At 38.4% G+C, this 24117-nt stretch overlaps 1 long non-coding RNA gene across 2 annotated transcripts; it reads right to left on the bottom strand.

Moving 5' to 3' along the window:
- On the bottom strand, positions 1-24117 carry LOC112847200 (uncharacterized). Of its 2 annotated transcripts, XR_003220612.1 has the most exons (4): positions 23930-24117; positions 22852-22910; positions 809-937; positions 1-364 (listed from the first exon to the last, which is right to left on the bottom strand). It is a non-coding gene; the product is annotated as an uncharacterized LOC112847200 (long non-coding RNA). The 2 variants fall into 2 exon arrangements; XR_003220611.1 differs by lacking the exon at positions 1-364 and having other exon boundaries at positions 393-937.

Raw genomic sequence — 24117 nt, 5'->3', positions numbered from 1 at the left:
AAGTCATGATGGAGACAAAGAGCGATAAAGGGTGGGAGGGAGTGCACAGGAGAGAAGGAGTAGAGTTAGGAGATGTAAAGTGAAAGCAATAGATGGAGTAGCTGTGAGAGAGGGAAAGGGATAGGAGAGTTGGATTAATGAAATAAATGCAGAGGAGGGCTCTGGAGAAAAAGAGGAGATAGGAAAAGAAGAGAAGCAGGAGGAGAAAGAGGGTAGAGATAGAAAGAGGCGGCTAAGGGGAGCAGAGGGAAAGGAAGAGATTAATAGTTTTGTAGATCTGCTCCTGTGTTGCTTCCTCAAGAGTAATGCCTTTTTCCTCCAATCCTTTCTTCCATCCTCCTAGATTCCCTTTTAAAAGGACTTTCTGGAATAGACACAGACACAGTCAAACAGATACACACACATATGTGTGTATGACACATATACACAGATGCACGCACAGTGAATAACTGCTGTGATTCATGTAAGCTGTCTTCATTCCGGTGAGCATTTGCCAGCTCACTAATAGGAGAAATTCTTTAATACTGTGCCACTGTGGATTTCAAAGCCACTTACTGTAGTTCGCATGTCTCTGAACACATTCAAAGACCTGGGCCCTCACCATACAGCCATAAATAACCCACAATGCAGAACAGGTTGCTCGGGGTTTTTTTGTGAAGTATGTGTGTCTGTGTATGTTCGTGCGTGCAGGTGAGTCTGTTTATTTGCATGCTTGTAAGTGCATGGTCATGCAAGGAAAAGACTAAAAAGTTCCAGCCACAGGAGCTCCTAGAGAGGAACTTTGATCTTGGTGCTTATGATTAATTACCTCGGTGCTCTATCTGTCAGTGGCACTGAGGCTCCCAGGACATTTTGTAGCTCAATACCCACCATGTACAACATCAGCCTGTTCAAAGTTTATAGTAGGGACTATTGTCTGACGTCTGCCTCCTTGCTCCTAAAAAATAAAAAAAAAGAGTGGGGAGAAAATACAGCAATTTATGACTTCATTACCAAATGTGCAGTGATTAAGCGAGGTTCCTTCTCTAATTTACCCTGGCAAGACTTGACTTTAAGTGCCACCCACTGTGTGCAGACAAAAAGCCTCCATCAAATTATGTTAATGTTGATGTAAAACATTTATGGCTTATACTTCTTAGTTCTGAATATTTTGCATTTCTATTCCTTCGACTCTGGCTTTGGGCGCTAACCTGCAATACCACTGTGTTCCTTCGGCTGAAGTTGAGCACTTTCATCATTAATATTTAGCTCTGGAATGCTAATGATCTCTCTGAATCATATCATCACGCCACAACCTCCAATTAACCTCTCTGGAACGCTATAATGCCCCCGTTCACACACGCAAAGACACACACACACACGCGCACGCACCATCTCACTCTGGGACTCCCTGCCTTTCCTTCCCTCACCTCTTTTTCATCTCTAACTCTCTTTGGCACATTTTGCCTCTCAAAGAATGTATGCTGAGACAGTTTTCCCTCTCATGTTTGTGTATATGTGTGAATGCACATCCTGTGGTGTCCAAGCCTGAAAGACAGCTCCTGCCTTTCAGAGTTCGTCTTCACTCAAGAGAGATCCAAGGCCTGTCTTCCATTTGTCCTTGGTACATTTTTAATAAAGCTAATCTGAGATTGGTGGATGAACCTCGTCACCTGCCTGTCATTCTTTCACTTTTCATTCTATCGACATTACACTTCATGTGTGAGAGGCAGAGGGAGCCTTCTCTCGGGAGTGAATGTGGTTTATTATAGATGATTTTTCTTTCCGCCTTTGGTTTGAAATCCACAATACTGTGTCCTCATAAACATGAGTTCAGGCATGTTTTGCCTGCAAAATATCTGCAGGCAAATATCTTTGAAACTCATACATGCTGTATAAGTCCTTCTGCTATGTTAAGAATAGTATGATTTGTCCATAAAAGGCAGGGTATGAACTTGACATTTAATTAGATAGCATTTATTTTTAAGCGAAGCCCTCTTTGATGTTAACATTTTCACATGACGATCTTTTGAAAGCAAATCTGCCTTCACTGAATTTCCACAGAATAAAACTTTGCAGTGACCTTGAGAGTTAAGGCACTGAGGGACTGTTGCTCTTCCAAAAGCTAAGCAGCAGTTGAAGTTTTAGGATAGGTTTAAATCTGTGTTGTTTGGCTTATAAAGTCCTGCGAATTGTGTCCAAACGTTTGATTTACATCACACCAACTTGCTGTCTGGATGCCGCCAGTATTAATATAACATGCATTCTTCAAAGGCTAATTTACTTTCTTAAAACCAGTTGAGGCCCAAGCTTCTTTCTGAGGTTCCTACTTGAAAATGACATGCCCAAAATAAATAGAGTATTTCTCTGCAATTACAAACTCTGTATAAACAATTTTGGTATCAAAACGAAGGCAACACTGAGATTTCATCAGATGTATAAATATTAAATCAGATGTTACTGTGTCAAAGTTACTGAGGCTGGAACATTAACATAAATTTTTTCCACATTTACTTTTGGATTTTATTGCATATAGCATTTAACACATTTTGGCACTATCTGGCAGTTGAAATTTCTTAGGTGTTGGACAGCAGAAATAATTTAAGTTTATTTAGATGCTTAAAAATGTTTGTTTTTAGAATATTTTTTGAAGAATTGAACACAGACTCAGGTACATTGCACAAAGGAAAAAAAGGCCCAATCAAGTTACGGAAATATCCCTTAACCCTTTAAACTCTGAGTGGCAGTAACTTCGGCTTCTATTGGCTGATTTGCATAATTGACCCCTCCTTTTTAATCATTCGAGCCAACAGAATCATGTTAACATTGCCGTGTTTACGTCAGTTCCACCAATCAGAAGTTGCAAGTCAAAAAAATCCACTTGATGCTAAATTGACGACACTCGCCCTGGTGATTTTTAATGCGAAATGATGTTATTGTTTATCAAAAGTCAAACATATTTTTGGTCTTCTTTTGCGGCTTAGCTGAGATTCTGAGGCTTCTGTGGATACCACACATTGCAAACTTACATAGCTGAGCTTGTTCTACAGCCGATAAAACGGAATCTCCGGGGCGCTGGGGCTTAGGAGGTTTTAAACGAGAAACTGAACAAAACAGTGTGTTTTGGGACAACTAGCACCCTTGTAGTTTTACCGAAAAAAAAAACAAAACAAAAAAAAAACAAGAGCTGGTACATGTATGCATTAATTCTTATAAACCTTTGTTTTCAAGGCTGAACAAAAATAAGCATAGAAATGATGCATCCTATTGGATATTGGTTGTGATTTGGACTCAGAACAAGGAGCACTTCTGCTTGTTAGACATTGCACAATGTTTTAATGCAACCTTTTCCAAAATATCTTTCATCATGTGTGCTCCCATGCTAACAAAAAAGCCAGTTTAGCACAAAATCCAACATAAAAACACAGCAAATATTCCCTGGTTAATGGTTCTAAATTATTCCTGAAGTTCATCCATCTGTTTTCCTAATGATTTGTCCTATTCAGGGTTGCTGGAGGACTGAAGCCTATTTAAGCCGACTCTGGGCCAGAAGGTGGATGACACACCCTTTACTTTGCCACTGTATCACAGAGAAACAGACAACCATTCACACTCACATTCACACCTACAGTCAATTTTGAATTACTAATTAATGTAATGTGCGGGTCTTTGGACTGTGTGAGAAACTCAGTCTATCCAGAGAGAACCAGCACAGGCACAGATCGAACACACAAACCCCAAACAGAAAGGCCCCAGTCAGCGGGTGAGATTCGTTATGAGGCCAGAATGCTAACCATTGCAGCTCTAAACCTCCACAAGAAATGCCACAGTGCCATTTATTTCTTTATGTCTTTCATTACAATGTGAACACGTTGGTCTGTGGATATTCATTTAAAGCTAATACTAATATTCGTTACTTTTACATTAATAATAGGGATTTTTCTTGCTTTGGGGACATTATTGCCAAATATTGCTAAAGAATCCACTTTAGTTCCTGAGATGCCAGGGGTGCGTGAAGATCTCAGAGTGTATAAAAGACACAAAACACAATGTATTATGAAAAGTTGCATCAAGCAATCAGTTCGCTGACACTGATGTCAATCTCACTAACCATTTACATGACTGATTGTACAATAGAGAAACGTAAATGACAGTTAACAGACAACACAGTTAGTGTGGGTGTCTTTCAGACACACCTGCCAATGTGCTATATGAAGGTTCATAATTTCAGTAGGCCAGTTAGGGCTCATCTCATCTAGAGTATAGTTGAATTTGTGTTGTTTTAATGCAGACATTTCTTCTAGTTTATCAAGTTTAGGTTTAGGATGACGAGTTCTAAACTGCAACTGTTAGATGCCAAGTGAAAGCGCAAAAGAGCTCCAATACGAGTAGATTGTTGTTGCAATTAAGAAGCTGTTTTCAGCTGCTCCCTTGCCACAAGGGTTCACCACAGTGGGCAGCTCTGCATGTTTGGTTTTGCAGAGTTTTACATCGGATGCCCTTTCTGACATAACCCAAAGGAATTTCTATCTCCGCTTGGAATTGAATTCAACAGAATATCACTAGAAAGACAACAATCTGTTTATTTACATATTAGAATAATTATTACAATAATAATTACAAAACACCCCAACAAAGTCAAAAAGAGTCTTAAGCTCTTTCCTCTAATTTGGTCTTAACCCCAGCTGTCTGTTAGGTTTGATTTTTTTTTCTAAGAAGAAATACATTAACTATTCGATAAAGACACACAGTTGAAGTGCTTAGAGTCCTGCTGATCAAACTGACAATTTATATCAAACTCTGCAGTTTTGTTGAGACTCTCTGTTACTTTTGACTCACTGCCTCATTAGTCATCCCAAGTATTCGAACCATCACTAAATTCCGACACATGATTTTAGACAAGTTTATTTTACTCTGTGTCTGTTGTGCAAAAATGCTATTAGCCAAGACAGACGAAGTCTAGATGCTTTTCACAGCAACTGGGAAATCAAACCAGAGATCAAAGCTGAACAAGTAAGGCTTACTACGTAGTTGACTTACATTTAACAGATATACAAAAGTGCAGTGAGATGCTTTATCATCATAATACACTGTTATTATAGTTAAAAAAATATTAATATTAGAAAAAGACATTATGCCAAAACTTATGTACTCTCTCTCAGCACAAAATTAATAGCATTTTCTTACCAAAGCATATGCAAAGACAATCAAAAGAAGCTTAAGATTTTTTTCAAGGTTATTTTTTTAACTGAAGTATTTTCTGTATTCCTTCTAAATTAAATCGCTTAGTCTTAATATTCTCTACAAGCAAAGGTGATTTGGGCAGCCTAACCTGGTGTATGTTTAAGCAGTGTAAAAATGTAAAAATTAATGAATAATAAACATTTAAATGAAGAGTCCTATGAACAGTTTTGTTGATTTACATTTTTGGTTTTAACACTGTTTTTGTAGAGACAAGATACAGAAGCATATTCTACCACTTTTTGTCGAGTTTCATGCAAAATCAAATGAAGATCAAAATTTGGGATATTTCTGTTTCCACATTTACTTTAAAACAGAGTCATTTGGCCTATGCCTTATTGTGTTTCAGTGACGGTATTGCCAAGTACTGCAACGCACAGTGGAGGAAAAATTAAATCGTCAGAATCACTCTAAGTTGCCGTGTGTCCCTAATAAAGTTACTACTTACTTCCTTGAAACAAAATTTAATATTAGAGGAGCCTCACACTGAGTCCCACATCCCCCAGCCCCGTCAATATTTCTAAGGCCTCTTTATACACTTACTCTAGTCTTACTAATGTATTGCAGTACATAGTCTTGCTCTCTTTTGCATCTCTTCCCTTCATTTCTCTCCCTCTCTCTCTCTTTTGTAGCAGTGATTGTGATGAATTGAGTCATCTTAAGTGTTTCCTCTCTGTGTGCATCCCAGGAGGATTTCAATCCCCCTCTATTTTCCCTTGTCCCCCTCACCCCACCCCACCACCACCGATTCCCTACACTTTCTGCGCACTCATCTCTCTATCCTTTACCTTAGTGCAGTTGTTCTCTGCTTCTCTTGCTCCTCACTTTATTCATGTCACCCTCTCACCATCTCTGCCTCCATCCTCCATCCTTTATTCGGAAAGCATTACTCAAATCACAATAATGCTCTCAGACCGCTCCCCCACCCCCACCCCCACCCTACACTAAATAGATGATTTGCAGAATGGAGAGTGAATGGGTATTAATAGTATCAAGCTATGGATTGCAGTGCATATTAAATGAAATCCATGGCGGTCTCTGAAGATGCTTTTCATGTATGCCGTTTCCAAGGTCATGACCTCCAGTTGTTCTGCATCATAATGACACCACTGGTAACACTGAAGCCATCATCTGGGAGAAAATTACAGCGATGTTTTAATCAACTCTTTGAAATGTTTTGGAAAATTAGTAGTTGCCAAGACATCAGATTTTCATCATATATGAAAAATAAATGTGAATCCGTAGAACATTCAGTTCCACCCACGGTCTCTTCACAGAATTTTTAGTCACACCCTTGCCTTGTGGGTCTTTGCTTAATATAGGAGAGAACTTCAGTGTGAAATGTATCTGCAGTACAACACTTGGCGGTAGATGCCTTTGATTTGCCAATCAAGATGGTGACTTTTGAACGACCGCCACTGTATGGCAGAGACAGCCAGCCAGAGGGCTGTCAGCGTTCAAAGCCAAGGGCCCTCTCAGTTAAACAGTCTCAGTGTGCCACTACTTGAACATTTCAAAAGATGGCACATCAATGAGCCGTTGTTGTTGTATTGCATACATCTGTGCATGCACAGATTTGATCATACACAAAGAATAATTTGTACCTCAAAAAATATGTGTAGCCACAAATACTGTACATGCATCCATAGACACAAACATGCACGTACTCACAAAACACTACAATGCAGCTTTCTGGGCTGGATGGGTTGGCAGATGACACTGTTTAACGCTGTCTCCTCTGTTCTGTGCTTTGCCAGCACTGCCATGGGATACAGCCAGGTGAAGGAAGTAAAATAGCAAAAGAGACAGTGAACATGATTTGTACTTTCGTGTCGGCACAACACGGCTGTGAAGAAGGGAAGTGGAAAACAACAACCTGTTAGTGTGAATAAGATGTGGTTCCAAAAACAGCAGAATAGAAATGAAAGATTAAAAAAAAGGGGCAAGGGGGTAGAAAGTAATAAAATAATTAAACATGAAGATGCATTTGGGGTGATATAGAATGCCAAAAGTACAAAAAGAAGTTGTGAATCAGTGCCACTTTAACTGTTCAAAAAAATGGCATCACGGTAACAATTTCAAAGCAAAGAACGGAGAGTAAGCAGTGAAAATACAAAAGAAATGGCTGTAATGGGGGATTTATAGGTGGGAAAAGAGTTATAGTGAACATTAAAAAGATGGGACACCTCAATGGAAAAGAAGGCAGAGTAAAAGCAAAAAAATAAAAGGAAGATTAAATCACCATTAGTGTAAACACTGTTAATGCATTAGGTCGGCGTCTCAACACAGTGTTTGTATTCCTTTCATACCTGCTTCCTGTGATTTTGAAACCCCAGTGACACGCCACTTCACTTACATCCATCTCCCAATGAGGTTCCTATTTATGATGTGTTGTAATAACTGGGATGATAGACTGCAATCAATTGCAAGACAGTGTAGGTAATGTGGTGCAATACCATTTGTACATGGTATTGCATGCACCTGTACAATATACTCTTAGCGAAGTTTGATAAGAAAGAGTGAACCTGGTGCACACACACACACTGAAGTAATGTTCACAGAACTAATCAGTTTGTCATCTATTTTCAGTAACCATGAACACTATAGTGATATTTTAAATATCATTTGATTTGTGGGAAAAAATAATCTAATTTATAGGGTGAGTATTTGAATCCCTGCGAAGTATTCTTCTTAATATCATTTTGTGATTAAATAACATTTTATAATATTTTTTTATTAAACATGAAATTTGATCAGTGGTGAAATGACATAAGTATAACAGAGAGTACTATTTTAATCCATCCATATTCCCACATAAAATGGAAGACAACAGATGGAGATTAAAAACTGAAAGTGCTTTATTCTTTACAGTTTTAATGATACAACGTTAGCGTATGTTTAAGATTTTTCAGGATTGAGTCCCAACAAAGTTAGTGCTTAAAAACTAAATATAACAATAACAATGAAGCGGGTTCGGCTGATCTTCAAGGCTTGAGGATTACACAGTGTATAATGGATTCACAGTATAAACTGCCAACAGGGCTGAGAAAACAAACAGCAAGATCTGATGGAGACTGTTGGTGATTTTCTGGAGTTCACGTCTTGAGAATTTCAAAATGTTTTTTTATTAAACATGTTCACATTTGAATTGTGAAACAAAATGTTGTTTTACTGCATGTCCTTCAACTATAAATGAGATAAATTAATACTTAATATCTTGGTTACAAGTTTGAGTGAGCTCTAAGTGTCTATCGATAGTTATCCTTTGTTGAATGGTAGACTGGAGCAAATCTTTCAGTAGGGGGGTGCTCATGCATCCTTGCCACAGAATCAATGAGATTCTGTTCTCTCGAAAATATAAATGTATTCAAAACATTTATATTGCAACACATGCACATGCAGCACAGAAATGTTTATATGAATTCATTTTTTTGACTCAGATGCTGACACTACACATAAGTGCCTTTCTGAAATGCATATTTCTAACCCCATATTCCGTACAATGGTTTGCATTAGATTGTGCATGGAAAAAAAAGAATAGGAGGCAAGCCTTTTAATGTGTTGATCATATTAAAGCATACATAGAATTTTTGGGGAATATTGGAATATTTATTTATTCATAAATTTGTTGCTAACATCCATGTTGCTGAGTTAATCCAACATCCAAAATTTAGGTACCTCAAAAAATAGAAGAAAAGGCACTGGACTGGGCAAGATCCATACAAGAGAGGAATGCAGGTAAAGGAAGAAAGTGTGAGACTGAACTAAGTTCAAAAGTATTCATTTTTAGTATGGATGAAACAAGCTGCTTTTATGTGTTTTGTTTTGGTTTGGTGTTCAGTTCTTCATGTGCCAACAGTCTTGGCAGCAGTTAAAGGAGCTGTACTCTGCCTGTCTGGAAAAAAAAAACATTGACACATAGTCCAGTGAGAAAATCTAAATTCATCCGTGATGCCACGTTTAAAGTTTTCTTCATTCATTATCCTTTAAAATGAATTGTTTACTTTAGTGGAACACTTGCAGATGTGTTCATACTAGAAGTATTCAAGGTTGCAAGGACTGTTAGAGTACGCACGATATGATATCGTCGTGTTGGTGTTGTTCCCAGATCATCATACCAAATGTTGTTCCAGGATCAACATTGCAAGTGACCAATCAGAATGTTGTGACGTCATACTTTTGCGACTTCGGGAAAAACCGCCATAAAACAAAAAACTGTAATTAAGCTGCGAGAAACCGCCTCTGTCCACCGATCAACGGACCCTGACGCTAATCCTAACCCTAACCCTTTAATAAACGGTAAGCAGAATTGATATTGTCCTTGCAACATTGGAATTTCATAAATGCACGAATGGCTTGGCGCGCAAAAGAATAACGTCACAACAATGTGATTGGTCACTTGCAATGTTGAACCTGGAACAACATTTGATGATGATCTGGGAACAACACCAACACGACGATATCAGATCATCCGTTAGAGTACACAGATGCAATGCATGTATGAGCTAATTTCACATTAAACTGAACAAATCAGCGTGGACTATCAATCGCCTAACACACTATTGGAATTAACAGAGAATCTGCAGTAGGCACTAAACCCTTTAGCCAAAGTTAAACTTCATATATACAGTGGTGTGAAAATGTGTTTCCCCCCTTCCTGATTTCCCAGTGCTTTACATGTTTGTCACACACATTTCAATATCAGACAAAGATAACCAAGATAACCTGAGTAAATACAAAATGCAGTTTTTAAATCATGATTTCATTGATTAAAGAAGACAAGCTATCCAAACCTACCTGTTCACATGTGAAAAAGTAATCGCCCCACACCCCTCTTGGTCAATCATGAGTTCAGTTTCACTAAACACACTCAGACCTGATTGAACAGGTCTGCTGGCAAACCTGTTGAATCAAGAAATCGCTTACATAGAACCTGTCAGACAAAGTGAAGCAAGCTTAAAGATCTCAAAAAGTAACACAACATGCCACAATCCAAAGAAACTGCTGAGAAACAAAGTGGCAGACTCCACTGAACACCGGTGAGAGTCATTATATGCAAATGGAGAAAACTTGGAACAGTGATGAACCTTTCCAGGAGTGATCGCCCTGCCAAAATTACTCCAAGAGCACACTGACAAGTCATCCAGGAGGTCACAAAAGAACCCAGATCAAGATTAAAGAACCACAGGTTTACATGTCTCAGTTAAGGTCCGAGTTCATGATTAAAAAATAAGAAACAGTCTGGTCAAAAGTGGCATCAATGGGAGAGTTCAAGGACAAAACCGCTGCTGACCAAAAAAAACACAAAGGCTTGTCTCACATTTGCCAGAAAACATCTTGCTGATCCTCAGTACTTGGGAAAATACTCTGTGGACTGACGAGACAAAAGTTGAACTTCTTGGAAGGTGTGTGTCACATTAGATTTGATGTAAAAGTAACAAAGCATTTCAGAAAAGGAACATCATACCAGCAGTAAAATATGGTGGTGGTAGTGTGATGGTCTGGGGCTCCTTTGCTGCCTCAGGGCCTGGAAGACTTGAGGAAGTAAATGGAACCATGAATTCTGCTGTCTACCAAAAAAGGAGAATGTCTGGCCATCTGTTCGTGCCCACTTTTGTTCTGCAGCAGGACAATGGTCTAAAACACATCAGCAAGTCCACCTGTGAATGGCTTAAGAAAAACTAAATGAAGTGCTGTAAATACACATTGCCAGTTATCACAAATGCTTGATTGCAGTTTTTGCTTCTAAGGGTGGCCTGACCAGTTATTAGGTTTAGATAGCAATCACTTTTTCACACAGGGACATGTAGGTTTTGACTTTTTTTCCCCTTAATAAAAAAGACCTTCACTTAGAAACTGCATTTTGTGTTTCTGTGTTTTATCTTTGTCTAATATTTAAATTTGTTTGCTGATCTGAAACATTTAAGTGTGACAATTACAAAATAGGATATTATGAAGGGGATAAACACTTTTTCACACAACTGTGTGTGAAAAAGTATTCGCCAGCAAGTTCAAGTTCTACATCTCAAAAAATCATATCAAATCTTTGTTCCTTCCATCAGAAATGTTTAAGTAAAGATATTTTTTGGTCAAGCACATAGTTTAATAATGTTAACCATATGTTGCCGAGTTCTCTCAGTTTTTTGTGATGCAGTGTTCCATTTCATAAATTAATTACACATATTAAATGCAACTTTGCACATGGCTGCTAGAGCTTGCTCAGCTGAACACAACTGCAGGTCCATAATAAAAGCTGGCACGGATGAACTATCTGGCAGAGCATATTCTCCCATGTATGTATTTAAATACATATGAAAAGCGTAGCATGAAGAAAACAAAGTGATGTGGGATTTTTTTTCTTCTAGAAAAAATTTCAGGTTGTCTATGCACATATTGTTATCATCATTATGATTTTTAATAGTCATCAGCTGTCCATCCATTTACTGCTGGAGCCTACTCTATAGGCTAAACATGACGATAACTAAATATATATTAATGCACAAAGACAAAAACACTAATGAAATGTCTTGACACTTTTGCTGACAAATATAAATGATGATTTATCCAAATTAACATGTTAATTTAACAAATTAAATTAAAATGTCTGGTTGATCATCATGACTGGTGACTAGCACCTGACTTGGAATTGTTATCGACAACAGAAATGCAACTACTCAAAAAAGCATTGTACGGCCCATGGCGGGCAACGTGATTTCTGTCAGTGCTCTAAATGTTTAAGTGAACAAATTCAATGAACAAAGGTCTCTTCCCCTTATTCATCATCATCATCATCATCATCATTTATTTATATAGCACTTTAAAAACACACAGACCAAGTGCTGTACAATACTAATATTATTAAACAACAATAATAACAATAAATGGCAACATTAAACTATCATGATTATTATTATTATTATTATTATTATTATTATTATTGTTGTTGTTGTTGTTGTTGTTGTTGTTGTTGTTGTTATTACACTTTAGCAGATTAGGACTACAGAACTAAATTTAAAAGCTGGAAGTATAATGACTTGAATCAGTTAAAGTCAGAAACATTTTGGAGTCATAAAATATGGTTCATAAGTCCCATTCAGCTATTTCATACACTTCAACACTAGCCTCACACTCAAGCTGTAGTATGAGGAAGCTGTAGACACTCTATTTAATACTGTTTTTGTTTGCTGATTGCAGAATTTAATATAATGTTAACGTGTGCACTGAACTGTAATGTGATACACCGAGGTTTTACTCTCAACTGTGCAGTGTCTTGATGACTCCTCTTGTATTTCAGTTGAAGGAGAGGTGTGGTAGAGGGCTTAGTGAGCCCAGCTAAGCAGCAAACAGCACTCTTAGTTGCAGTCTGGTTACTGCAATCTGCTTTTCACAGAAAAGGTGTGTGTCTCATGTGGCCCACTGCTTTCTTTCTATTTGGTGAAAGCAGAACACCATATACCATCCGAGAACACATAATCTCCCTCAACCTGCTGATCACACAGACAAACAACCTGTGTTTAAAGGATGTCAGATCAGACAGAAAAGACCAAAAGTGGTTTTTTTCCAATTCTATAACTTCTAAAGGTTGGTGACCTTTCCTTTCCTTTCCTTTCCTTTCATATTTCTCTTTAAAGTCAGTATAAATAAAATCTGCTTCAATCGCTAAACTGTAATTTGGCCTCCATGCAGAAGGCTACAGTGGACTACCAAGCATCTTTTAAACAATTTTTTTAAAGAGGTTTTCAACAAAAGTTCCCAGGGTAGGGCAGACATATATTGCATCTAGGGTGGGGCATAGGGCTGTGCCATATAATATTGTCCAACTATAACGGTATTATTTTTTACATTACGTCAAAATGTCATATTGCAATATTACTGCTATAGCAGCGCCATAGGTTTACACTACTAAGAGCCTTAGTTCTTAGTAAGCAAGCCCAGGCATGTCATGTGTATCACCCTCACTTCAAGGAATTATTTCAGCAATTTCCAACAAACCACAGGACTAGACAAGAAAACTGTTCCCACTAAAGATGTACACAAAAAACTTGTTTCACCACTCAAGGGTATGAAACAGGAGATACTAGCAATAGTTTTTTCCCAAATATAATGTAAATGTAAACACACCAAGTGCTGCTAGAACACTAGCTAGATGAACAGGAAGAGCAAATAGTAGATTGTAACTCTTAAGGTAGTCAAATGTCTCATCTCCTTACTGATAACAATAATAATAATAATAATGACACAGGAATTAATGATGTCTTTACGTGATGGAAAAGGAGAGATTTACACAACTAGATTCAAGGTGGAAAATATTTTTCAGTTTAGCAATGTGACAATACTGTGCAGACTCCTGAAGAGTAATAAAGTTACACTCCTTTACTTAATATTAAATTAAAGTGTTATATCTTTAATTTAAATTGACATTAAAGCAGCACTGTCTAGGCTACATTTATGCTTACATTTGATACTGTGTCACTGGATATAATGCAGCTGCTGCTGGAAACTTGTTTCTTTTGATTTTGATTCACACTCAGTTAGTGTGTCATCAATGACAGTGAGTCATTGGAAACGAAGGATAAAAAAAATGCTTATATTGCTTATATCATCATTATATATATATATATAGATATTTATTTATTTATTTATTTATGTGTGTGTGTGTGTGTGTGTGTGTGTGTGTGTGTGTGTGTGTGTGTGTGTAATTATGTAATTTCTTTCCATCTACTTATTCAACCAGTGGGGTTGAATCCTATCCCTGGAATCATACCAACAGGTATCAAGGAATCAAAGGAATCAAAAACTCAATAATATCATTAAACCTAGTATAACGGTAAAGAAATCAAAGAGGAATCCAAAAAACTCAACTTCAACAAATTTCAAATTCTTAACAGTATAAGAACAAAATCCAAACAGAAACCCAAAATCCAGTATACTAAACCAAATCAAAAACTAAACAATAAAACCTTAGGGCTATAACAGTTGTCTAATGCATGACATTGCTCAACAAACTAACCCAAATCCAACACAAAAAGTAAAATGTTTAGAGTGCATCCTTGGGTGCAGGAGCATGTTCTGCTTTGGTTGTTTGCTTTGGTTTACTCCCTCTATCCAGTGTTTCTCTTAAAATTCTCTCACTTCAAGGCTAACCAAGTGCACAGCACTTAAACGAGGAGGCAGCTGGATACCTCTGAATGCTTTTTTTCTTATAGCTGACATCCAGGAAATGGTGGCTCTACAGCCTCACACATCCTCACACTCACACACATTCATCTGTAGACTTGGACAGACACTTGGGGCTGACATTTCAAACTGTCAGGGAGAATGCTGTCAAACTGTGCGTTGTGGTGGGACATGCCTACATGCGGATGTGTTTCTCTGTGTGTAAGGGTGTGTGAGCGTGTGATTGCAGGCATGTGTTTTGCTGGAGTGCTTGCTTTTGATTGTCTGTTGCAAATTTATTAATTTACTAATTTATTTTTGTTGTTGTTATACTGTACATATATATCCGTCACAAACACAGACATGCACTTCCTACAGATTACCAGCTGAACAACACACATATGTGGTCCAGTCCCTTTGAACCCACGCCCCGCCCCTCACTGCACATACGTACACCCTCACCCACTCCCTTAAACACACACACACACACACACACACACACACACACACACTTATCGAATTAAATAAAGTCAGCATTTTGCAGCCAGTTGGTTGCAGGGAAATAAAACACCATGTCATTTAGTGCTGATGGGATGGAGCCTCTATAAATAGTTATTTCCTGCTTGGCTTTAATTAAGTGGCGCTACTGTCAGCTGTCACAGAACACAATTATCAAGCAGACCCATTTAGCAAACTAACCCCTTCGCTGTGTCTCTGTCGATTTATCCCTCCATCGGTCTGTCACTTTGCTCTGTGTGCTGTCTGCTTTAATGCCCATCTTTCTATCCCCATTATCCCCATTTCACTGCTTTGGTGTGTTTCTGTCTGCTATTGTTGGTCAGTTTATCCAAGAGTGTTTACCTTGCTTTATCTCTCTTTATTTTCTTCTGTCCACCAAGCCTTTTTGCCGTTCTCTGTTCAGTTTCTCACTGCTCCCCATTTTCCCCTTTCTCTTCTAATCTGCTGCAAGTTTTCTTCTCTGACAGCTTGTTTCATCTTCCTTCCTCTGCACTGGCATCTACCCTGTGCTCTGGCTTTTTAAGTTTTTTTTCTCCTTTCTTCGTCTTCTTTCCCAGATTCACATGTAACTGAGTTTTCCCTCCCCCAGTTGTGTGTAAGCACATTTGACCACGTGTGTGCATGTACGTAAGTGTTTGAACACCGCCGCTATGTTTACTTATAAGGTCTGGTGCAGTTCTGATTGGAGCTACACTTTCTGTCTCCATCTGAAACCTCTGAAGCATGTTATTCCCCTGGCGCATGAAGTTAGAGAGAAAGACGGAGCGAGCAGAAGAAGGAGGGAAAGAGCAAAAAGCAAAGAGGAAAAGAGAGATGAGGGGATGTGTGTGAAGGAGGGGGGGAAGGGGGAGGGGGTACCGAAGACATGGAGAGATAGAAAGAGCAAGAGCAAGGGCAGGAGATGGAGATGCCGAGAGAGCAGGATAGAGAGGCAGAGAGAAGGACACTGCAAGGACAGTGCAGAGGAAAGAGAGGGGAGTAGGAGGAGGGAAATGCACTCAGGGACACACAAGAGGGAGAAACACACAAACATTCACGCACATGCACACGCACACGCACACACACACCACACACACACACACGCACGCAAGCTTTGGTATACATATCTCCGGCCACTGAACCACCCACATGGCTGAATTTATGTTGTGTTTCACATATATTGATAGACGATCAGTCTTTATCACAAACATTCCCGGGATACACAAGCCCTCATTTCCGCTGACATACTAACACCAATACACAATTAATCTTTCACCCATACACACACTTACAGAAAAATGACAGAAAGGAATATAAAAAAGACTCTGGTTAAGGCTGCAACACAGGTGGATAAATAGCATGTTTTCATATTTTTACTCTTCGTGTTACACATACTGATAGAAATACATGCACACTCAGGGGTGGTAAAGCCTAGAGTAAACTATGGGTTGTCACAACTGGAGTTTTGATGGATTTAACACTCTGGAATTGTGCAAGAGGCAACAACAGCTTCGCCCAGAGAGAAAGGACATCAGATACACACATACTTGCACCGTAAAATATTATCAGTACTCACACATGCTCAAATACAAATATAAAATCCTACAACACCTTGTAACTTAAGACGGTTTCATCTTTGTGCCCACGTGTATGCAGACATGGATGCCCGCACACATACTCTACCACTCACTCACCGACTCTCGTTCACTCTCTCTCACACGTGCACACACACACACACACAGAGATGAGAAAGTCCAATTATCAGCTGGCATTCCTCTCTCAGGGTAATTTAATGCATTGGGTGAGAGCTTCTCATTTATGTTTGGTAATTACACTCTCTCTGCTTTACACTCGCTTTAATAAGCTCTAACTTCACTGCATAAACCATTAGATTACATTCACACACACATACACACACACAGAGTCACACATACAGACGCATACACCCACCTACGCATGCAGATGAACATTTAAAGGCACACTGACTATAAATGATGCTTGTATTTTTGTGACCCAAAACATATCAATCCCAGGTGAATGTATACATTCACACATGTGCAGATCCATGTAGAATCTCTCCCCACCCTTGAGCATTCCTACATCCCACTAACTACCGACCTCCTATCATTTCCCTCACATTATCATTCATTACATTATTGCACTTGTTTTGATGCTTGGCAGTTTTCCCCCTCTATAATTCATTTCTTCGTTTGAATTTTCATCAGGGATTATGTTTTGCGTTATGGAAATGCCTATGATTACTATTCATTATGTGGTTTCATGACTCGGAGTCTTTTAAATTTATGTGTATGTTTGTGTTTGTGTGTGTGTGTGTGTGTGTGTGTGTGATGTCTGGATGTGGATGTGGAAGCTCTTTAATTCAGAAGGCTTAAAGAGACGCAAAAGTTATGTGTGAGTGTTTCTGCATGTGTGTGTGTGCTGGTGTGTGCTTGCATATTTCTTAAACTTGAGAAGTCGTGACTCTCCATCAGTGACAGAGCGGCGGAGTGTGTGCTGAGACTGTCGATGGAGCATCTGAGAGACCAAATTATAGCTGTGTCATCTGCTTCACTTCCCGTTTGAGAAACCCACTGCATAATCACCCACCTCTTTGCAGTTTCTGATGCAAATATACATAAAATTGGTCTCTAGTGACTTGGTTTCTAAACAATAACTCATAAAAACAGATGGGATTCATATCAGAATCAAATCGGATTACATAAAACAAGAGTTCCCGCAAAAGTCATCCTATTTATTAGCAAAGAAACATTATAAATTCTTCTATTTCTCAGCTGCACAAATTCTACGTTTTTTATCCCATTGGAAGATGTCATTCAAGTATAAGCCTGGAATCTAATGTAATGAAAAACTGCACACATATTCTTATTTGAAACCATACTTGTAATACAAAAATATGGTCAATGAGCCCAATGAAACAATATTAAGACATTCATACTTGTTTATCTAAGCAGTGTCTAATTTTTGCACCAATGGAGTGATCGACACAGAAGGCACATGTGATACTCTCTATCGTGTGTTTTGAGTAGAAAAACAATGACAATGAAGCAAAAATGGCAGAAATGCAAATATGTACTTTTCCATATATGTATAATTTTGTTGACAACACTTAGTGGATAAAAATTGAATGGTTTACTCAAACTCTGAATATTCCCAATCATGAGTTCTGTTTTCTCACATAGTATAGGTAATCCATGTATAGACCAGCTGTAGACATTTCAAAAATCCATGCTATATTTAAATAGTGAACAAAACTGAACCAGTTGCAGTTGTGATATTGACCCATAGCAGAGCGGGCAAAGTGTGTGGCTGGATGCGTGGAAAGCTGGGCAGGTTGCTGACTGTGCAGAGGAGCAGGGTAACTGTAGCTATACTGAGCAGAGAGTCCAGAGAGAGCTAATTCAAGAAAAAAGAGAGTGAAATCTGGAGCAGAGCAGTTGCATTGGATGAGTTTCAAGCCTTAAGAGCACAGATGAGGAGGGCTACAGACTGGTGGCCCCATTATAGTTGCCGCATTGGTTTGTGTTGTGCATAAACAGTGATGGTCTTACTATTTACACCAACCCTGAGGGCATCAATGCTCGCTGAACGATAGGTGTCGCCACTCAAATTCAAAACCTCTGGATCAGCGCTGGTATTGGAGGAGAAAGAGTCAAAACCGGAAGCAAATCACAGTTTTTCCAAACTATTGCAATATCTTCTTCTGTATAATCTGTGAATCTCTGAGGACCTCTATCCTAATATATCATCAAATTGTCAATAAAAACTCATGTTCATGTAGCCAACTGTGAAGTCAGTCTTCTTGGCCATCACTGGTAATGTTCCAGGACAAGGCCAAAATGACTCCCTCTGGCAGTTCTAGTGTTAAAGCTTTAATACAGCTTGAACATTTAACACTTCCTCAATTTGAGAGAAAAGTTTACTTTTGATCACTGCCTATCTTTACTTTTGTTAAAAGTAAAGCTAGGCAGTGTATTGAAATGTAACTTCAAGTTAACAGTTCTAGTATCACTCTAGCTTAAATGTTAGATGCATGTCATACTCCACTGACAATGCATGTAAGTACGATTGTTTCTGACACTGATTGATGCAGAAAAAAATAATAATTTTCTAAAAAAAATTTAGACAATAATTCTGATGGCAAAAGAACCAAACGGGACAGGCGAAAAAAAAAAAAGAAAGAAAATATGTGATGGATTAATAGGTCGAGCAAAATGCTGGTAATATGAAACTGGAAGGAGAGATGAACAAGTTAAAGGCAGGAAGGAAAAAGGAGTTAAGGCTAAATATGATTGGACAAAATGTATGGAACCACAAGTTAGGAAGTTCTTGAGATAAATTTTTGCTAATTACTAAGATGACAGAAAGAATTTTCAATCTTGAAATTGCCCATGTCTTGAAGCTCCAGACAAAGGCTAAACCATTAATTAGTTTCAGTTAGTGTACAACATAAATATTATAATCTTTTTATCTGTTTATTTCTTGATGTGGTGCCAACAAAATGTCAAAACTGCATGTGAATTGCATCACTGAACCTGTGCACAATAGCTGTGTTAAATACTTAAATCAATACAAGCTCAGCATTGGGCAAATATTGTTTTTGTGAGGGCAAGCAAAGATCAGTTAGACTAGAGTAGAGTCTCAATTACTAATCATTTTCTACATACAAGCCCTCTACATTCATTATTCAAATAATGATTGCTCTAGATTGCCCATTAACACAATACATCATTGAAATACTCTATTCAAGTATGCTTTCTATCCAAATACTCTTCCAGTCTTTTATCTATTCCTCCATGGCCATAACAGCCTGTTATGGCCTTCTGTTAGAGCTAGTTATAGACTTTAAATACTGGAATGCAAAGACCATCTATTTTTTGCTTCTTTAGAGTGTGCCATGATAGACATAGCCCATAAGAACACACACACACACACACACACAGCTCCATTAGTTCTTGGCACTTGGTGACGCAGTTGCAAAGGGAATCACCTGACTGGATTTGAATAATGCAAAAATTTACATCTTGCCAAACTAGCCTTGGCTTTATGCCTTGTGCTATGTTTTCCCCCTCTATTGCTCCTTCCTATTATCTGAAATCTCTATATTAATGTTTGACGTTTAACATCATATTTTTAATAGTATTTTATGTCTGCTCTCTAACTCACCAGCCTCCATTCCTTCCTGCATTTGCATGTACACAACCTACTTTGGATCCATCCATAGCCCTATTTCTTTTTATAAGAGAAACCCAATCTTTTAATTTATGAATTTTTATTAATCACTAATAGCTTATTCTTGAATACCAATGTCAAATTAAAGTTCAAGGTCTGTCTTGTCGAGATAGGTTTTAGCCTGCCAAAAGTCTGTATTAAGTGAAAATTGACTCACACACACATATCTAAAAATGCAGGTCCTACAAATTGCACAAACACACACACACACGCACATACACACACACAAAAGCACTTGAGTGCTCAGTGTCTAAACGTGTGCTCCTGTGGGAGAAGGTGGCTAATTCAGTCTAATAGCGTGGACACCCTTCATCTTCCCACTGGGATCCTGGTATTCAATTACCACCAGTTTATACCTCTCGCTCCTCTGCTACATTTTGCCACTAGCATGACACAAACTAATGGAGCATCTTATTACAGTACTACTAACTGCAGTGTGTGCAGAATTTTCATAACTAAGTATGAGAGTGTGCTCCATTCCTATAACTGTATATACATATTTTCCAGTATGTTTATTGCTCTAAAAAAAATTGAGATTAATTTGTAATTTGTAGCAGAATGAGAGGCTGGGGATTTTTGACTGAAATCAAATTTTAACCCAAAACCTGCCAGGCTGACATGGTTAAGTAGAGTGTTGTTCAGCTGTAAAATATCTCTAAAAAATGTAGTGTATAGAAGAGGTGACTGTGGGTTAGAAAGTAGACATCTACCAATCTGAAGGTCAATGGTTTATTCCCCAACTGCTCTAGTCTCCATGCTCAAGCATCTTTGGGCGAGATACTCAACTCCAACTTGATCCCTAGAGCATTTGTTGGAGTGTGAGTGTGTCTGAATGTTAGGCAAGGTGCTTATAGAAATGAAGCAATTATATAAGTGTGTGCATGTGTGTGTGCATGTGTGTGCGCGTGCGATTGGATGAATGAGGTTTGTAGTAAAAAAGCTCACTTAGACTAAAAAAGAGTTATATAAGTACCAGTCCATTTACCATTGCCAAATGTGGGCTGTGCTGTTTCACTTCTCCAGGCTTTCTGGTTTCTGGTTCTCCCCATCTTCCCCTCCTACCTCCATCTCTCGGGAATTGTATCTTGATAAATATCAAAAACTCACTTACAAACACACACCTGTTGTGCCAGACTCCAATCCACAAACAAGCGAGCTAGGTTTCTGTTTTCAGTTTAGCAAGAGTCCAAGTAGCCTTTCAAGTGGTGAGGCTTCACCTGAGGACTTTCAAAGGTCTGTGAGGGTGATGAACAACTGTGAGTGTGAGATAAATTCCATATCTATCCTGTTATTACAGTGAAATAATAGCCACCATGGTTCTTTGCTAAACAAACATACATAACTAAACCCTGTAATTATTCACTAGATTAGAAAAACATAATTATGGCTTTAATAACAGCATTGGATTATACAAACTGTTAGAAAAAGTGGCACTCACTGTTTCTGATTTATTACAAAATGTAAGCATTGCTACCAGTGCATTACAAGTGGACCATTAAAAAGAAAAAAATCAAACATGAATAGAACTGATATAACTCACATAACTTCACATTATATGAGTTGTGTAATGTTTCTTAAATTGAATGTATAATGAAAAATTTGCCAACTCCAAAGACTACATGTCTACACGTACAGTCATTTAAAAAAGAAAAAAAATAACTGAATCTTTGCCTTAAAAACTAAGTAAACCCCATAATGAAGTTGCTTGCAGAACCCTTTTAGCAGCTGAAGCCTGAAGTCGTTGTTTTCTGTAGGACTTTATCAGTCTCCCACTCTTCTTCACAACATTGCTTCAGTTGAGGTTTAGTGACATTCATTTATGCACAGCTCTCTGCCAATTCTCAGGCACAGGTCCTGCCTCAACATTTCAGTCAAGCTGAGCTTTGGAGTCTCTATAATAGGTGCTGTGCTTGGGCTCATTGTCATGTTGCATTGCCCAGTTCTGGCCAAGCTTTAGCTTTTGGATGGATGGCTACACAGGAAGAGGAAGAGAACTCACAAGAGTTTGTAGTTTGTAGTCTCAGTGACTATAAGTTGCCTAGGTCCTGTGGCCAAAAACAAGCCCTAATCATAGTCCTTCAGCACTCTGCTTGATACCTGGTATGAGATGTTTGTGCTGACATGCTGTGTTTAATTGTCACCAGACATTTGCACTTTGGTTGTGTGCTCCACAGGGCATTGTTCTAGAAGTCTTTTTGCTAAACCATGTTACAAGTTTCTTTTTAGTGAGAAGAGGCTTTCTCCTGGAAAACCATGCTTGTTTAGCCTGTTTTCACTGTCATGAACTTTAACCGTTGAATTGATGTCCTTGTCAGAGCATTGTTCAATCTGACCATGGGGTAAATTTGCTGGAAATGGTCACATTTGAAGATCCAGTTAATCAAGTACATCTGATTAACAGCACCTGGCTACTACTTAACTTCTTAACTGCTATAGAAACAGTAAGCTTGTTTTTGACTGCACAGAGCCCTGTTTTCACCTGGTTGTAGATGCATAACAATAAACCAATAGCACATTTTGTCTTAAACATTGTGTAGGTATAAGCTAATATAATCATTGTCTTTCATTTGCTCTCACTCAATAAGTCTTTTTTGTTACATCTTACTTTATCTAAAATAGCTATTTCTTTACTTTGAGCTTATTAGAAGCTTAGAAACCAACTCATCTGTTTTGGGCTTTCCTACACAGGCATACCAGATGAGTAAAAGTAGGACACAAAAGAAGTACCTGTTTTTCTTCTTGAAACACACCGCCAGAGAAAATCCAACTGCTCTTGAATAAATCTGCTTGAAAAAGCAAATATGCATACAAAATTATCACGCATACAGTATTGCCCAAAAGCAATAATAAGTAATGGTTAGTGTGTTATGTGAAAATAGGCCACTCTGGAAAGCATAAATATCTGAAATGCAATCAGCTTGTATTTGAATTAGATTTAAACTGTCCAGGCGCAAGAGTAGTTCAACCTTTATTTCCAAGATTAGAAAGGTTTTAACACAGAGAGTTCATTCAGAGTGTATTCCACTGCAGGGCACCCAGGTGCTCTGTTCTACTTCCTGCAGAGCCGTAATTACAAACACAGAAGCAATTAAATCCATGCAGGGTTATGTGTGTCTGTGTATGAGTGTGTGTGGGCATGCATGCGCATGTGCATGTGTTCAAACCTTTTTGTTTCATTTTATCATTTCCTTTTCATTGAGTCTTTGCTGAGTGTTTATGCAGATAGGTGCTATAGGAGTGTGTGAGTATTGACTGAGTATGCATGTATGAGTGAGTGCCAGAGACTGAGTGAGGAGCAGGCAACCAGAAAAGTATCCGATGACTGATGGCAATACTTCAAAGGCAGAAATATGGAAGAAGGAAATTTGATTCACATAAAATTTGAAAGTCTTATCCTTATAGATCTGCAGTCAATAAGCAAATTTCACAAAATTGAAAGTCATGTCACAGAGGAGGACAAATCAATTCAATCGACCTGATATATGAAGGCAGGCTTTGAACCCAATTTTGGTTTTAATCTCCTTGAGATTATGTAGCTTGACACAACACGTAAATAATTCAAAATTCTGTTTCTTTTTGTCTTGGGTTGTGGCTACTATGAGGTTTGCGTTCATTAAAACAGGCACCATGTCTATGTTTTTATCTGCTGAAATATAAATCTATAACCGGTAGTTAACCCTTTAAAGCCGGTCGGAGCAGGCACACTCCGTTTTGCGTAACTATTTTTAAATCCCTGTAGAACCGGAACTGCGTAAGCTAGCGCAATAATTTTTTGTGCATATGAAACCGGAGGAGTAGTACTTACATCTTATGCCATCAGCTTGTCCTAGGTCACGGTTTCCTTCCACATATAGCTTTGCAAAAATTGCATAAAAAGCGCTTGCAGGAACAAAAACATAATATTCCAGAAACACGCTTTGCCGATCTGATCAGCTGTTCGTAACACTTCCCACATTGAAACAGACGTCAGCGCGAACAATCGCATGTCCGCCA

The sequence above is a fragment of the Oreochromis niloticus genome, linkage group LG6, assembly GCF_001858045.2.
Source record: "Oreochromis niloticus isolate F11D_XX linkage group LG6, O_niloticus_UMD_NMBU, whole genome shotgun sequence".
In the NCBI taxonomy this organism is placed as follows: Eukaryota; Metazoa; Chordata; class Actinopteri; order Cichliformes; family Cichlidae; genus Oreochromis; species Oreochromis niloticus.
Note: the sequence above shows the minus strand (reverse complement) of the source record. Positions and strands in the feature narration are given on the sequence as shown.